Source organism: Dysidea avara, chromosome 4, assembly GCF_963678975.1.
Source record: "Dysidea avara chromosome 4, odDysAvar1.4, whole genome shotgun sequence".
NCBI lineage: Eukaryota > Metazoa > Porifera > Demospongiae > Dictyoceratida > Dysideidae > Dysidea > Dysidea avara.
The window spans coordinates 12,819,162-12,827,520 of record NC_089275.1 but is presented as its reverse complement, the minus strand read 5'-3'; the positions used below and the strand labels follow the sequence as shown (position 1 = coordinate 12,827,520).

General features: G+C 39.0%; 3 protein-coding genes across 5 annotated transcripts in view; 1 reads left to right on the top strand and 2 right to left on the bottom strand.

Moving 5' to 3' along the window:
- The window catches only part of LOC136253064 (long-chain-fatty-acid--CoA ligase ACSBG2-like), a 205,277-nt gene extending 204,003 nt beyond the window's left edge, over positions 1-1,274 (bottom strand). Inside the window, exon 1 of the mRNA XM_066045671.1 lies at positions 1,028-1,274. The gene's annotated coding sequence lies outside the window, so the exon portion shown is untranslated. The remainder of the gene's footprint in view (positions 1-1,027) is intronic.
- The window catches only part of LOC136253055 (long-chain-fatty-acid--CoA ligase ACSBG2-like), a 193,263-nt gene that overhangs the window by 52,243 nt on the left and 132,661 nt on the right, over positions 1-8,359 (bottom strand). The gene's annotated exons all lie outside the window — the stretch shown is intronic.
- LOC136253058 (uncharacterized) overlaps positions 24-8,359 on the top strand; it is a 107,214-nt gene continuing 98,878 nt past the window's right edge. Inside the window, exons 1-3 of one of the 2 annotated variants that reach the window (XR_010699925.1) lie at positions 24-805; positions 859-1,409; positions 1,474-1,537. The gene's annotated coding sequence lies outside the window, so the exon portion shown is untranslated. The remainder of the gene's footprint in view (positions 806-858; positions 1,410-1,473; positions 1,538-8,359) is intronic. The other variant, XM_066045648.1, reaches the window with a different exon arrangement.

Below are 8,359 nucleotides of genomic sequence, written 5' to 3'. Positions count from 1 at the left end.
AAAAAAGAAGCCCCTATCGGTTTTTTCCCTTAGGCTCACTTGGGCACTATTTCTATAAAAAAAGAAAACAAATAGAAAACAGGTACTACTTTGTGTAATCGTTTAGTTCAAGCTAAGGCCACTTCAACTAAATCTTTTGCTTCTCGGACTGAAACTAGTTGAAAAGTGGGTCGGTAGGTAGGTATAATTAAAATAATAATAGGTGGTAATAATTTTTTTAAACTGAAGTTATGACAACACGTGTAACTACAGCGTTTGATTGAGTTCGATGACAAACTATTAGTTATGGTTAGTATGTCTAAATGATCAAATGTCCATCCAAAGTCTGTTTTTACAACTCTTCTTGTATTAACCAAGCTTGCCCCATGCATAGCAGATATGGATGGCCAACTCACGCGATCGAACACGTGATCTTTAAAAATGAACAAAAACATTTCATTTACAAATTTTATGGGTCGGTTGGGCCGAGAAACAAGTAATTTAGTTGAAGTGGCCTAAGCAGTACTGTGGCATAAAATTTATTTCAATGTATCACACATTTCTTTGGTGGCTGTGTAAATGAGGTGCATGACGAGAAGTTGGTTAATAGTACTGCTGCTGAAATACAACTGTATTAGCTGAAGTGTACCTGCCATTGTCAAATGAATTTCTCCTAGTACACAATGTAAAACAACAAACAATGTAAAAGGGATGTCCACGTCTTTAAACTGGCCTTCAAATAAGCGGGAGAAGGCAGCAGAAGAGATAGCCAAAAAGCTCAAACCAGCCAGCCAGTACATCGTACATATTGGAGCACTGCAACAAGGTTAGGTAAATAACGTATATAGTGCGTGTAAATAATTTAACACACATTTTCAGTCCATAGGAACACATACATTATCTATCCTTTGACCATGCTGGGTTAGCAGCTTGACCATTGTCATTCATGTAGAATTCATTGAACTATCGCTTTGATGGCGGTTGCAGATTTAAATATTGTATAGTGGCTACTGGAGGGACACCCCCTCGATACACTACACACACTCACCATAATGGCATACTGAAGTGATATACGCCACTAACCCAAGATACAGAAATGGCTCCAGTCACAACTTTATCAACAACTTAGCAGCTCTCGTCATGTCCCCCATAATAACTGCCATGTCCAGGTTTTCCGCTCTACACCCCCAAGGCTGGGTGATCAGTCAGAAGTTTTCTTAAATACAGCAGTTTTGACCAGCTGAGGCTGGTCCTGACGACGTACATCCGTCTAAAACAGATAAGCGAGATATTTTTTAGGCACTGTCATGACTGTATGTACACTTACGGTGTATTCAACCATCCGCTACGGCGGGTCATCCACAGGTGACAAGTTTTAGAAGTGCTAGGGTGCCATGTGCCAGCACAGATAATATGATGCCAGCTGCTAGGTACATAATCAGATAATAGGCGCGTCCACAACTAGACTCTAATTGTTTCATCCTTTAATTACAGAAAAAAATGTCGGCGAAAGGTGTGGCTGCTTCGTGATTGATACCGATTGCAGTAAGTTGATGTGGTAAGTGTTTAGTCTAAGTATTGCTAGCGTTAGTGTGGGGCCCGTAACATTTGAATGGTTTAGATTAATGGGTGATGATTTAATCAGTGTCAAAACAAACGGTATTAGGATTTGTCAAATGAAGCCATAAAACGTTTTTATGACACTGAATTTTATCCTTATTTTTTAGGAAAATTATACATCAAAACAACCTAAACATAGTCTATATCATTTTAACAGCCTTAGCTTGGCTGAACTGGTCAATAGACTCTTTCCAAAACCACGCCCACTTTTTGGCCGCCATTTTGAATGGGGCTATCATGCCATGCGCATGCAGACCTCTCAACCTGGAAGCAGATCTGGTCGTGAGAAAGCCAGCCACCCACCCCCATGCAGCTGTGAAGTCTACCATCTTTATGATGGGGCTCATGCACATACACAAAAAATCGTTAAGAAGGCACTACTAGCTAGCTATGTGAGTGCAATACTGCTGTTTACCGCAGCTTAGGCCAATGAAACTTGATTAGCAGTTTCGCGTCATCGCCCGCATGCTTTTGATACACCTGCATGGAATTTCATTATTGGTATTTCAGATCGAAATACTCTAATAGAGCAGTCATTTTTATTCTAATAGAGCAATCAGCTATACTCTAATGGAAAAATCACTTGTTATAGATTAGTAATGTACTTTAGCTATTTAATGCAAGAGTAATCAATGTAGATCTCACTGTTTTTTGGCAGAAATCTTCATGTTTGGATGTGTGTTGTACTTCTGGAAAAATAATGAATAATAACTGCCCGCCCGCATCAAATTTTCAAAAATCTGAGTGAGAAACTGGTAATCAAGTTTCATTGGCCTTATAATATCTCTATGCTACAGTGTAGCCTACTTTACGATAAGAACCTACTACCTTTGCTCCATCGTTGGATCACGTGATGAAATTCTTTCAACTTATGATGCACTAGTTCAGCAATAATTCGTTATGGAAATCACCTCACATTTCTTGAGTAATTAGTATCCAGCAGTGGATTTGGTGTTCAGCACAGATTCTCCAGTCAATGCACCTCACCAGTGACCTCACAACAACTGAAACTAAGCAATAAACATTTGTAATAACACCAATGGTAGGATTTCACCTTATTTCTCACCTTAAATGTGTGCTGAGGCTTTTTCCAAAGGTTCTCACCTTTGAGTTTAAACTGTTTGGCAGCATATTCATTCGTGACACAGTCAAAAACACGGAAAACCGCCTTCTAATTAATGATCACGTGATATCTGGTACAGACGTTTTGGGCCTTGAATCAAGGAGATTTAGCGTGTCTTAGGAAATTTTGTTGAAAATCGTGAGAAATCTTGAGATCAGCAAGCGGTCGTGACATCAAAGCTGAAATCGTGTGTCTCACGACCAAATTGTGAGAGTTGAGAGGTCTGCGCATGGCGTGTTCTCCAGCGTATTCAGTCTTTGCAGTGAAGTTGTTTCGTTTTTCTTTCGTGTATTTTAAAGAAAAGAAGTAGGAAAAGGAAATCACAGATGCTTCTGACGAAATTTAAGACGATGGCCATGATGCTAGCAAGTGTAATTGCCACTATCCATGGCTTTGTTACGAGCATAAATTGTTACCGTGACAATCGTTGTGAGTAAGGACAAGGAGTGGAATGTACAGACTGTAGATACTACTTTTTGCGAAGTTTCAATCTGGCAGATCGATTCAGTGTAACCCATCTGGTCTTACTAAGGATAGGGATGGAGACAGGAGCTCATGTAGTCCGGAGCTCCTGATAATACAGATGCTGAGTTGTGCTGTAAACTAAATTTCTGAGACAGAGACAACCTCAAATGATTTGAGGTGAAACAGCTACCGCAGCAAACAGTATAGTGGGTACATCATTTCAGATAACATGGCTTGTCAAGTAACTAAGGCATTGTAGCTATAGTGTGCCATGATTGGTTAACCGTGCATTTGTAGAACTGGTAAATCACATTTCCATGTACGCAGCTTATATATGTGGCATGATCACCTTATGTGACAATTTTATACATACAATGATGTATATTTGTGAAAGTGAAAGTTTCATACATTAGTATGTGTCTTCCAGTACAGTGGTGGCTGACTAACTAGACTCAGTTACTAGTACTACAGACAAAGTCTAATCAGACTGAACCGTTTAGAGATCATTTCTCTCTCAGAATGGATACCCATATTGTACAAATTCTAACCATATAATGTCACTCAGTGTTAAGTTTAATCTAAAGAGATATCCAGTGATGTCATCCTTGATACAGTACCATGTAGGCCTTAAAAACATTTTGATGAGAAAACACTCTGCTGGTATTATATTCTTTGATAACATGACTTGCTATTGATAATCAGGGAGCTTGCATGAGTCAGTATGACCTACATTATATACTTGTAGCAGATTTGTGAAGTGTAGTATTTGATAGTTGTATAGCACACATTTTAATCTGACATGTATCTAGCAGTCACACGTGAATGTTGTACTATACAGTGAAAATACTTGGATCTCATTGGCCACAATTCTTTTCATATGAAGCACTAGGTGTGATCGCATGAACACTGGCTTGAGATCAACTGCACAGAATACAAATGGGACCATGATAAAGTATCCTTAGTAGAGAGGTATCCTAATTTCTTGAGAGTTTAAACGTGTGTAAATACAAATGGGAGTACTGGCAAACACTTTTTAGGTGATTGGTACCACTGTAGTAGGTTGTACTTCCACTTCAACAATTGTCCAGTGGAGTGTGGTGCTTGGCCGGTATCCGGGTGGCCTGCAGATCAAAGTCAGGCTAGGGATGGATTTTTTTTCAAACCCTTTCTAGGTATTTGTCCCATTTCACTTTAGTCAACGATTTTTGTCTAGGTTCCCTGGCTTGTGGTAAACACCTCGTACAGGCTTTGCCTGCAGTGTTTGTCCTCCAGTGCATAACTGGTAAAGCAGATAACAAAATAAACAACTGTAAAAGTACCATATAAGAAACCAAAGTTTGTTGATTCTGAAACTGTTTTATAATGAATCTGAACTGAGTATATACATGTGAATTAAAATTTTGACTATAATATATATATATATTCAATAACTATCATGGTAGCTACTTGTATATTAGTAACTGGCTGAAACATCATATAAGCTAAGGACCCAAGTGAATTATATTAACCATTTATACTCCTCACTGACTCTTGTACTGATAATAATGACTGTAGCGGCAGCTGATTATGCAAACTTAATTGTATGGGCTGACAAAACCTCCGACAAAGCAATTACTGTTGTTGACTGCTGTCGATGTCTCATGCCTTGTTCAGCCACAATAACCAGCTGCCTTTAACCAGAAACACTAATTCTGCCACCTTGAAGGTATTGATGGGTTGTCCCTCAACAATATGGCTCTAGGCTGTTCAAGCTGCTGCTAACACCACATTTCAATGGAGCGCAATTGAGATTATTTACCGTGGCCCCATTCAAAATGGCGGAAAGGTGTTGCCATAGCAATGACATACTTTTGGAAAGAGTCTATTGAAAAACCTCATCGACAGCCATTTTCCCTTCCCTATTATACAAAACACATGTATTTTACACAATGATACAAAACGCAATAGTACAAGTATTAGCATTCATAATCTCTACAGCAAAATATACACATCAAAAGTAAGCCCTTGAATTGCTCTAAAATGCCTCCCAAACTTTTGTTGTACCGTTACCACAGTACCATTTATCACAAGTATAAGAATACCAAAGTGCCATATAGGCAAGCGGTTGCTCGCAAAGGAGCATGTTTGGTTGCACCACCACTTGAGCGCAACTTGAGCACAACTAATAAAAGTACAGCTGTACAACATATTTATACACAAATAGGAAAATAATCTAAGGTGCTGTGTGTGCATGAGTTCATGTAGCTACAAGCTCTGAGGTAGTTGCTGAGTGTAGTGAGCTGGTCACTAATGCAAGTACTGTGCCAGGGTTGATAGTTCAGTGAACTGCTGAGTGAGCTGAGTCAATCACTGGCTGCTACAAGAAAAATTAGGAATTTTAAATTAGAATAGGGACAGTGTATAGTGCTGCAATAAAAAGTACTGAAACAAGCTGGATCGGAGTAGTACGTAATGTCCAAATACTGTAAAACAATAAGGTCACTCCAAATAAATTCTCTGTTTCCCGTCCTGGACTCAAGCATATTTTCATGCGGGTGAGCGGTCCATTTCCATTATTTCATTATAATGATTGGCTAGCTTTTCAAGCCATTATTTTCCTAGTACAGCCAGCCAAAAAGGCTGCATTAAAGCATGCTTAAGCTTGTTCCTTCCTTTGTAAGATGCAAAAATAACACAAACGTGAAGTTTGTGCTGACTTGATAGCACTGCTGACATGTGAGCTGACACTGTTTCAAGAGAGCCTATCAGTATGCAAGAATAACTGGAAGAATACAGAATAATGGAATATTTAGGCAGTAACCAGATGGTGGCGGTGGACGGGAAACAGAGAATTTATTTGGAGTGGCCTAAGAAGTGAATATCCCTACTGTGTTACACTAGATGCACAGTAGGGATCAGGCCCGTACCCAGGGGGGGTTGAGGGGGTTCGGTCAAACCCCCTATTTTAAACTGGAAGTTTTATTTTTACTGTAAAACGATCTTTTCAACTGTAATTTGTGCTTCAGTATTCATTACACGCCTTCCATGGCTTCTTCCAGCTGAACCGCATGTGGCTTCCCGAGGCATTAACCATAGCACTTTGAGGTTATCTGTGTAAATAGAAACCACTTTAATGATGCATGAATACAGACAGTGGTTTTGTCTCTATCGCTAAGGCTTCTATTATTCTACTTACAGTATCAAACGTTATGGTCGTACCGTTTAAGTAGGAATCCAGGTATAATTTTCGTGCGCCGCCCAAAATTCCACCTTTAAAAATCATCTTAAAGATATCTTACGAGACGAAAATGACCTTTACGGAATAGTACTAGTCCATATAGTACATAAAAAAGCATTAAATGCAACAAAATGCTTACAGGTGGCTGGATATAAATGTTTTAAAAATCGCCAAAACTCGAATTTTAGCCTCACTGCCTCACTCACTGACCACAGTCGCAAGCCTTGAGCCCAAACGAAGCAGCGCACGGCCACTATTTTATGCCACAATAACAAACTCACCAGTGGGATGTGTCTTTTGGGGTTCCGACTAGTGCGTGCCCTCTGCGCCTTGTCTTTTCTTTTATCTTCAATCAGGCTGCTTGTCTTCTTCATCCAACGAAACCATATCGAGGCATTAATTTTCCGTATCAACACTTTCTTTAAACAGCATAAGGCGCTTAGACTACGCTACTGTATTGAGGAATATATTATATTCCTTACTGATATAATCTATGACGGAGGGTACTGTACAGAGGTACTGGTACTAGATAGCTTCACGATAGGTCACAAGATCACACCCATTCTTCATTCTACGCATTATCGATCTATCGATTGAAACCACGATGACACACTCCTTTTGCACTAGCTGTATTTCAGTGACCACACACCTTCAATTTGGTAGGCTGACTCGACATACTCTATAATCGATCGAAACCACGCCCCTTTTTGGGGCAAGCGGCCAAGCGCATATCTTGCAGGCTGCCTCGAGATACTCTAACACAGTAGTCATCCTAATAGAACAGTCACATGTTTATAACTAGCTGTATGCCTTAACAAAAAACTAAACAAACTAGTATATTAAAAATTATAAATTTAAAAATAAAGTAGGAATCCAAGCGATAAAAAGTAGTGAAAAAAGAGAACAACAATGGTAGCTATTACAGCATAGGTTGGTGGGAAATTCCTACTGTGGCATTGAACGCAAAATAATGGCTATATCATGCCAAAGTAGGGATTTCCCACCGAGCTATGCTGTAATAGCTACCATTGCTCTTCTCTTGTTTCACTACTTTTTATTGCTTGGATTTCTACTTTATTTTTAAATTTTAAATTTTTAATATACTAGTCTTAATAAGGCCATCCATAACCACTTTGCACTGAGAGCTACTATACACATATTTCAAGTAATTCCAATCGTAATTTGTTAAATATTTTCTAATAAGAGCCCGGAATAGCAATGATAAACACCAGACTGGATGGACACTGCGACTGATAGACTGTTAACATGAAAACAACTGACAGACTCCCAGCACACACTTGACACCTTAGAATTCATATCATTGAATGCAACAAGCCAGGCTTACTTGTGTTTATAGTATTATAAGCTTATTATGGTTATCATCCATGTTTGGACAATGGTGAAAAGGTTTAGCTTATAGCTCAAATGAATGACCTTTAGAAATGATGCATTAGTGTGTGATGGGCCCATGTTGAGAGGGATTTGTGTCAACACAATAATGTATGAGAAGTTTTTAATCAGTGAATGCATTTCTGCATTTAAGCAATTTGAGGCTATTCTCAGGACATTGAATATTAAGCCTTTCTCAGTGTCTGCACCCCCAGACCCCCGCATCTGGAATTGCCTACCGCTTCAATTTAGAACCCCCTCTTTGAAATCCCTGCATATGGGCCTGGGGATATTCACTTCTTATTGTTTTACAGTATTTGGACATTACGTACTACTCCGATCCAGCTTGTTTCAGTACTTTTTATTGCAGCACTGTACACTGCCCCTACTCTAATTTAAAATTCCTAATTTTTTCTTATGTTGTTTGTGAAGTTTTTTGCGAGCTCATAACCACTAAATAGCCTGCTTTTCACAAAACTAGTCACAATATTTTAAAAGAGTTAATCGCAGCACGATTATAATAGATTATAACTCATATAATAACAACCGATCAGTGGGCGTGGCTC